Source organism: Rhincodon typus, unplaced genomic scaffold, assembly GCF_021869965.1.
Source record: "Rhincodon typus isolate 14 unplaced genomic scaffold, sRhiTyp1.1 hic_rhity00001652, whole genome shotgun sequence".
Lineage (NCBI taxonomy): Eukaryota > Metazoa > Chordata > Chondrichthyes > Orectolobiformes > Rhincodontidae > Rhincodon > Rhincodon typus.
The window spans coordinates 15,680-25,000 of NW_025967290.1; the positions used below are offsets into that span (position 1 = coordinate 15,680).

General features: G+C 41.6%; 1 long non-coding RNA gene across 1 annotated transcript; it reads right to left on the reverse strand.

Moving 5' to 3' along the window:
* Nucleotides 1-6,299: 6,299 nt before the first annotated feature.
* On the reverse strand, nucleotides 6,300-7,992 carry LOC125481304. Its single transcript, XR_007261281.1, has 2 exons — nucleotides 7,886-7,992; nucleotides 6,300-6,568 (listed from the first exon to the last, which is right to left on the reverse strand). It is a non-coding gene; the product is annotated as an uncharacterized LOC125481304 (long non-coding RNA).
* Nucleotides 7,993-9,321: the final 1,329 nt, after the last annotated feature.

Sequence of the window (9,321 nt, forward strand, 5' to 3'; positions counted from 1 at the left end):
CAGGGAAGAAGCTGTTCTTAAACCTGATGGTACGCATTTTTTCAAACTTTTGTATCTTCTGCCGATGGAAGAGGGTGGAAGAGAGAGTATAACTGGGGTAGGAGGGGTCTTTGATTATGTCGGCTGCTTTCCCAATGCAGCAGGATTCAATGGAAGGAAGGCTAGTTTTCATGATGGGCTGGGCTGCGTTCATAACTCTGTAACTTCTTGCCGTCTTGGGTAGAGCACTTGCCATACCATGCTGTGAGCATCCGGACACGATGCTTTCTGAGATGTTCCCTCTTCTCTTTCTTCCCTAAGCTTCCCATTCTATTTTCCTCATTTCCTTATTGTAGCAGCTCAACTCTACCTGTTCCCCAACACTAACAACTCCAGTTCCATTGCTTGCCTCGGACTCACTCTGTCCCTCGAATAGATTTAACCATGATTCTATCTGCTCTACCAACCGTGGCCTTAACTTGTTTTTCTTTCTCAGATCTCACTGCTCAAGCTCTAGCCGTCCACTAAACACACACCAGGCTGTGAAGTTTGTCTCTACAACTGCATACCCCCTTGTTTCTCCCACCATATTATAACTCTTCTTCCCGATTGTTTTTTTCTGTACCTGTTGAGAGGCCGTAGGATTAAACTCCTTCTTAGCTTCGGGTACCTCTGTGACCAATCCCGATGTGTGTGGATTCCTGCTGTCCCCAAGGAAGATTCCCCCGAGGGGTGGGGGGACTAACTGAATCATGAACCTTCTGCAGAATCCCACTTTTTTCTGATAAACTTTAAGAAAATTAATGTCAGTAGCTAGTTATAGAACGAAAAGTTAAAAAGAACAGATTGGGATATAACAATGTGCAGCATTGTCAGGTGACATCGAGCAGCCAATGTAACGATGGCAGTCTCTCACCTCACAGATTAGGTTAGAGTTACCCTTGATGCCTCTTCACTTTGTACAGTCATCAGTTGGATTTTATTCATTTTTGTTCACCTTGGCTTAAACACTATCTTTCCAAGCCACACAAAGCAAGGCAAATAGACCATTCAAGCTTATTCTTCCATCCAGTAAGTCAATAGTGGATCTGTGACCTATTTCCATATCTCTTAATACATTTGCTTAACAAAAGTCAAATAATCTTAAGGTTAAATCCAATAATTGATTTAACAACAATCTCCATTTGTAGGAGAGTTCATATAAATTTCTTGATTTCACACTTCAAAGGCCTGGTTCTGATTTCTTAGACTAACCCCACTCCTGCTAATAAATTTGTGTCACCTCATCTCATTATTAAACCCTTGATTTTTAGCTCAATGTATGCCAGTGTGCATTTTTAAGAAATCTTCCAGTAATTTAGTTTTAGTAAAAGTGCTTTGTAATGTGGATATGGATAGATTCATACATCTCATTGCCTGATGCACCTAAAATCAATCATAATTAAATAATGTTCATTTCAAGTTAACATTTATTCCTCTGCTTTAATGTATATTTTTAACAAGAGTCTGCTGGCTAATGTGTCCATGATGAATTATGATTAAAGAGTTTTCAATTTGTGTTAAAATTACTTTCATTGCTTTAGTTTTGTTTTTGAAAGTGCTCCTTTTTTTTTAAGAAGGATATGTTGGTCCTGCTCTTTTCAAATTTAAAGAGTAAACTGCCCTCTTTGTAAAGTGGTGCCTGGAGTGTGAAGTATTTCAGGATTATTCAGAATGCAAATGGTAACTCTGAAATTTACACTAATGAAAATGCTGAAGAAATCCACTACTGCTGGCTTCATAGTAATTACTAAATGTATGGAAAGAAAAAAAGCTGTCCTTTTGCTGTTAGTCAATGTACGAACAGTAAAATATAAAGTACAGGCTATAATTATACTGGCTGCTATTCTTGTTCCATTTGCCAGGGTACCCTCACTCAGGAGCACCCATTAACTTATTTTTAATAAACGAGGTGAAAAGTTGAAGACACCCACCAGAGGAGAGAAGCTGCAAAATGCCATCAAACCAAAGGATTCCAATGGCATTTTCCTGGAAGATCACACACGTGTGTGCCTGTTCTTATATTGGCCCAGAGATATTTCATTTTTCTTTTAAATTTTGTCCCAATCATGATCCAGGCATGATTTTTTTTTTAATTTCAAAAATATACTTTATTCATAGATTATAAATAAATACAAGTACAAAACAAACCCGTGCAGACTTTGCAGAAAATGCATTTGAATTTTGACATTCCTCATTGGAGCTTCAATCTGGTTGCAACAATAAGAGGCAATTTCAAAACGTGAAAGGAAACTGTTTATATTCCCATTAAGGCTATGAGGGGATCTCGAAATGTAACAGATCCTCATTACATTTTGGCAGAAAGACCTTAGACAATGGTCTTTCCCCACTGGGCTTTGGCAGCTTTAGTGCGCTCCTCAGCACATAGTCCCAGATCGTTTCCTGTTTCAAGGCGTTATTCCTCGGTTTCTCCTCCAGGCGAAGAAGAGGGAAGCTCTATCCTCTGGCCATACTCTCTCTGATGAGGGTAACAATTGCCCTGCCCCTCCTAGCGCCATCTACAAATGACTGAGGTGGGTCCAAAACTGAGGAATGTTTATGAAAGAATTCTGAGGCATGAGCCGTTAACATTTGTTTAAATTGTATTCATCTGCACATAGTGAGCACAACATTACTACTACTGTTTGTAAGACCATAAGATATAGGAGCAGAAATTAGGCCATTCAGCCCATTGAGATGACTAGACACAATTTGTAGTTCCAGTGATCCCCAGTATCATATGTGCCTGTCTTCAGCCAATTTGATTCACTCCACATTATATCAATAAATAGTTGGAGACACTGGATACTGCAAAGGCTACGGGCCCTGACAACATTCCAGTAATAGTACTGAAGACTTGTGCTCCAGAACTTGCTGCTGTCCTGGTTGAGAACACAGTTACAGCAGTGGCATCTACTCAACAATGTGGAAAACTGCCCAGGTATATTCTGTACACAAAAAGCAGGACAAATCCAACCCAGCCCCATCAGTCTACTCTCGATCATCAGTAAAGTGATGGAATGTGTCATCAACAGTGCTATCAAGCAGTACCTGCTCAGCAATAACCTGCTCAGTGATGCCCAGTTTGGGTTCTGCTAGTTTCACCTCATTGCCACCTTGGTTCAAACATGGACAAAAATGCTGAATTCCCCAGAGGAGAGGTGAGAGTGTTGGCCCTTGACAACAAGGCTGCATTTGATCTGTTGTGACATTAAGGAGCCCTAGCAAACTAGAATCAATGGGTAAGGGGTGGGGGGGGGGGTCTGGGGGCGCGGGGTGTGTGTGTGGGGGGGGGGTGAGATGGCGGTGTTGGGGGGGAGTCAGGAGCTCTCTGTTAGTTGAAGTCAAACTTGACACCTTAAGATGATGGTCATGGTTGTTGGGGGTCAGTCATCTCAGTTCCAGGAGTTCCTCAGCATAGTGACCTAGAGGCAACCATCTTCAGTTGCTTCATCAATGACCTTCCTCTCCATCTTAAGGTTAGAGTGGGGATGGTCACCGATGATTGCACTATGTACAGCACCTTTTGCGACTCCTCAGATACTGAAGCAGTCCATGTTCAAATTCAGGAAGACCTGGACATTATCCAGGTTTGGAGTGAAAAGTGGTAAGTAATATTTTTGCCACACAAATACCAGACAATGATCATTTCCAATGATTAACAGTCTAACCACCAGCCCATGGTATTCAATGGTATAACCATCACTGACTCCCCAGTTATCAACATCCTGGGGAATACCACTGACCAGAAACTGAACTGGACTAGCCATATCATTCAGTGACTACAACAGCAGGTTAGAGACTAGGCATCCAGTCACCTCCTGACTGCCCAAAACCTGCCCACTACCTACAAGGCACAAGTCAGGAATGTGATGGAATACTCCCCACTTGCCTGGATGAGTGCAGCTCCCGTAACATTCAAGAAGCTTGACACCATCCAGGACAAAGCAGCCCATTTATTGGCACTGCATCCACAAACATCCACTCCGTCCACCTCCAAAGCTCGGTAGCAGCAGTGTGTACTATCTACGAGATGCACTGCAGAAATTCACCAAAGATCCTCAGACAGCACCTTCCAAACCCACGACCACTTTCATCTAGAAGGACAAGGGCAGCAGATACATGGGAACACCATCGCTTGCAAATTCCCCTCCAAGCCACTCACCATCCTGGCTCGGAAATATGTCGCTGTTCCTTCACTGTTGCTGGGTCAAAATCCTGGAATTCCGTCCCTGATGGCATTGTGGGTCAACCCACAGCATGTGTTGCAGCGGTTCAGGAAGGCAGCTCACCACCACCTTCTCAAGGACAACAAGGGATGGGTAATAAATGCTGGGCCCAGCCAGTGACACCCATATTCCCCACAAGTGAATAAAAAAAGACAATTGCTTGTTAGGCAAACTGACAACTTCAAAATGCAGGTGGTCCCAAAGAATCAAATGAAGTGATAAATGTTGCGCAAAATCTTTCGTCCATGATATAACATCCAATTCAATACTTCAATTTGTTTTTCCTTTCCTCCCTTCCTAGACACTTCTCTCATTCTTGCCAATAGCTCCTACTCCATTAAGGCATTCATTTTTGGCCAATTCCCGCCTGTGGGAACGATGGGACATTTTTCTACATTACAGGTGATACTTATCAATATGGAATAAAAGCCAAAAGAACTGTGGAAACATTAACTCTGATTTGTCCCCACAGATGCTGCCAGACCTGCTGAACTTGTCCAGCAATTCCTATTTTTGCATATTAATATGGGAGTTGTTGATTTAAAATAAGAATAGCAATGGCCACAATCCCATTTCATTTCTGGTTTAGTGAGAAGACAATACATCAAATTTATCAAGTCCCATAAAGTCTATTTCATTGGAAAGAGACTGTGAAGACAACCTGACTGTGGGAACTAATTAAATCTCCAGCAATGACAACTGATTCACCACAGTCAAAGATGATAAAGAATTCTGGATTAACGTGTTGTGGAAAAGTTTCAAAAATGCAGCGCTCATTCGCTAAACATCTGATACAGAGCTGTGTGACCTTTTATGACTGCCAATTACCATTAGAAGGTCACACATTTCTGTCGGTGTTTGAGGACAGTAATCATGACATTTTCACCCACAAAGTGCACAGTCCAAAGGTACCAGAATTTCCAGTCCCCACACTCTGCAGCTGAAACCCAGAAGCACCACACTTTCTCTCATACATGCAATGTTATCAATTCTTCAACTTTATCTTCAAAACTGATCAACAACCAATTGCAGTTCATGCATACGGCCGTTTTGCTCTTAACCTTTCTCACTGGTAGCTGTTATCGCTGTTGAGCAATAAATGTCAATATCTCAGTGGATGACTTTAAAGACTGTGACACAATTGAAAAGGTTAATCAAATCATTAACTGGGAATACATGCATCAATCAAGAACAGTGATTATTCCCAAAAACAACTCATCCGTATTCCAAAAAAGAAAGAAAACGGTGTTGAATTTACCTAAAAGTTCTCTCGCATCTCTGCTGGACTCTGGGGGAAGATAACTATTTTACTGGTCACGCCCCTGTACCTCATCTATATTATAGGTGGCCAAAGATAAACTGAAGTGCGATTGGTTAAGGCCTTGTATAAGAGAGACTAGTTCAGGTTGTATCTGTACTTGCTATCAGCTAACCAGACATTCACTGGCACTCTGCCAAGCTTCAATAAGGAAGGCCATGGAAGATCCATCAGCAATGCTTTTACGAACTGCTGACATGTATTCCAAAGGGCACTGCCCAAGGGTCGGGGTAATTATGCCTCCTCTGTAATACCATCAGATGTGCTTTTTATCCAATGCCAATTTATTGAAATCCAGCCATTTGGCGCACTCAACCTTAGCTGACTAAATGGAAGCCAACTCTTAATGATTGTGAGCAAACTAAGCCAGGGAAGGGGAGGCAGTGGCCTAGTGGTATTATTGCAGAACTGTTAATCCTGAGACACTGGGAATGTTCTGGGGACCTGAGTTCAAATCCTGCCATGGAAGATGGTGGAATTTGAATTCAATAAAAGTCTGGAATTAGGAGTTTAATGATTGTTGATTGTCAGGAAAAACCCATCTGGTTTACTAATGTCCTTTAGGGAAGGAAACTGCCATCCTTAATTTGTGTGGTCTATAAATGACCCTAGACCCAGAGTAATATGGTTGACACTTAACTGCCCTCTGGGCAATTAGGGATGTGCAATAAATGCTGGCCTGGCCAGTGATGCCCACATCCCATGAATGAATAAAAAAGAAAATACATTGTAAGTTTTCTTTACTGATAAGCTTGTATTATTGCTATTTTTCTGCAAATGTCACCACTTACCAATGATATGAAGGAAAACAAAAGTCAATGAGCACAATACAAATTTTAAGATCCAGCAGATGACAGGAGAGCATCATCTGGTGATCTCAGGATTTTGATAACAGGGTATAAACTGTGAAATGTACTGTCAAGATATTAGCACTATCAGTTCAATTTCTTGGTTGATTTCTTCCAATATTTCCCATTCCAGCATTTCCATATGCCAGTATTTCCTAGTAACAGGAATGAGATAAAGGGGTGTGAATTATTGGAATAATAAGTGTGCATTTAATGAACCAACACTTCAGCAAATTGTCAGTCAAGCAATTTTTTGTTGCTTTCTAATACAATGCATATTGGAGAGGAGTATCAGATGCACAGAGGACTGGGATCCAAAGGGAAGAAACAGTGGATCAGGCGTTGGAGGGGGAATCACTAGATGGAGCAGGATGAGTTAAAAGTGCATGGGTGTTTAAAAAGGCGGAGGTATGAATCGCCACACAGGATTACCATACAGCGACAACAGTAGGGACCTGGCTCAAACAAGGGGAGGATTAGAAATGTAATATTTGTGGTTACAAAGTATTGGGGAAAGATAGGGAAGCAAAAAAGGAATATAAAATCAGTATCTGTGTTTGCGACCGTGACATTACCACTGATGGTTATTAAACCCCATCTGGTTCACTAATGCTGTTTAGGGAAGGAAATCTGCCATCTTCTCTTGGTCTGGCCTACACGTGACTCCACAGCCACAGCAAAATGTGGTTGATTCTTAACCCCCCTCTGAAGTGACCGAACAAGCAACTCCATTCAAGAGCAATTAGAGATGGGCAAAATATGCTGCCCTTGCCAGGAGACTGCTATATCACATGGAAAGTAACAACACTTTTAAAACAAAATATGGGATTCTTGACTTTATGAACAGAAGTACTGAGGTCAAAAGCAGGGACGTTATAAAATAACTTTTCAAAAATTTGGTGTCAGCTGCGTCCAATTCTGGGCACCACATTTTCAGAAAAATGTCAAGATTTTGGGAGGGGGGTTGCTGGGGGGCATGGAGGAGATGGTAACATATTTGTTTCAGGAATGCAGCACTTCAGTGCAATGACGGGACTACAGGAAGCTGGTCTTGCTCTTTCTCAAGCAGAGAAAGATGAGATTTTAATAGAAGTGTTTAAAACCATGAAAGGTTATTATAGAGTAAATTATAATCCATTATTTCCAGTGGTGGAATCATTTACTAGAGAACACAGACTTTATTCAATTTGTTAATGGACTAGAGGTATGATGAGGTAAATCATATTTAAGTAATGAGATATGCAGTTCTATAATGGCCCTGGGAAACACTCGATGTCAATGTTTCAGAGAGAAATTGGATAAACACTCAAAGGAGGCAAGTGAGAGCTATGAGAGCTGGACAAGGGATTGTAGCTAATTGAATAACTTTGGCCAAGAACCAACACAAGCATAGTGGACCAAATAGCTAGCTGCTGTATTGTATCATTTTACAACTCAGCTTGTAGACAAATGCACATTCTGATGCTGTTTACCGGTTTCACTTTAATCCATGATGGCAGCAAAATCTTGATGAAGCGCTGATTGGGTTATAGACTGCAGCAGCTGGACTGTGTCAGGAGGTAGAATTTGCTGCAACTCGGCCCTACCTTAAAATGAAAACAAGACATTTAAAATATGTTTCTGTCCCAGCCCCCACCGAAACGCATCACTTTGCAATTCCTTTTACTAAACTGCATCTGCCACATGTCTGCCCATTTCACCTTAGCCTGGAGCGTAATACTAATCTCCTCATGGCTCACTCTCCTTCCAAGCTTTATGCCATCTGCCAGTTCTTACACTGTCCTTCTACATTCGGTCTCAGTCATTGAGGTGGAACAAGAACTGCAATGATCTGAGTACTGACCTCTGAGGAATGCCCATGTGCACCTTTTTCTGTTTTGCATCACTCCCTTAACTTCAGATCAATGCTGTCACTGTTCCTTTCCTTCTACTGGTTTCAACTTCACTGGCATTCCTGATGTGGAACTACACCAAACCCGCCCACATCATCCTCATTAAGCCTCTCTCTTGCTTTGTCAAAAATCTCAACCAACTTGGTTAAATATCATTCTCCTTTAACAAATCCATGCTGGTGTTCTTTAAATTAATCAACACTCATTCACATAGCTCTTAATTTTGTCCTGAATTGCAGCTTCGCTAAGCTTCCCCACCACTGACATTAAACTAAGTGACCTCTAGGAACTGGACTGATCCTTAAAATTTTTCCTGAACAAGGATGTAGCAATTCTCTAGACTGCTGGCACTTACCCCAAATATATCTCCACACCGTCAACCCTTACCTCCTTTGGCAGCTATACTGGTCTCAATGGGATATAACCCAGACTTTCTACAACGTCTACTTTATCAATTTTTAGCCTATCCAGTACCTCAATAACTCTCTTTGATAACATCCATTTCCCTGGACGCAAAGTCCTCATTTAGTACTTTGGTCGCACCCTCTGCTTGCAGGTCTGTAATTGGCTCCACCCTACCTCTTACTACTCTTTTAATGTTTGTATACCTTGAGAAAAATATTTTGATTCCCTTTTCAGGTGGGGGGGTAGGGTCAGTGTAGCTCAGTTAGCAGGACAATTGGTTCCCAATACAGGGTGACACCAATTGTATGGGTTCATTTCCCACTAAGGTCACAGTGAAGGATTCACCCTCTCAATCTCTGCCTTCACCTGAGACACAGTGACCATCAGGTTAAACCACCATCAGTTGTCTCTTTCTAATGAGAGAGCAGCCCTACAGTCTGGTGAGACTATAGTGACTTTACCTTTATTCACATACAACTGTTCTTCTGGTCAAGCTAACATGCAAACTGAGAAAAAAAAATCCAGAACATAAACAGAAGCTGCTGGAAAAGCTCAGCAGGCCTGGCAGCATCTGTGAAGAAAAAAGTCAGAGTTAACGTTTTGGGTCTGGT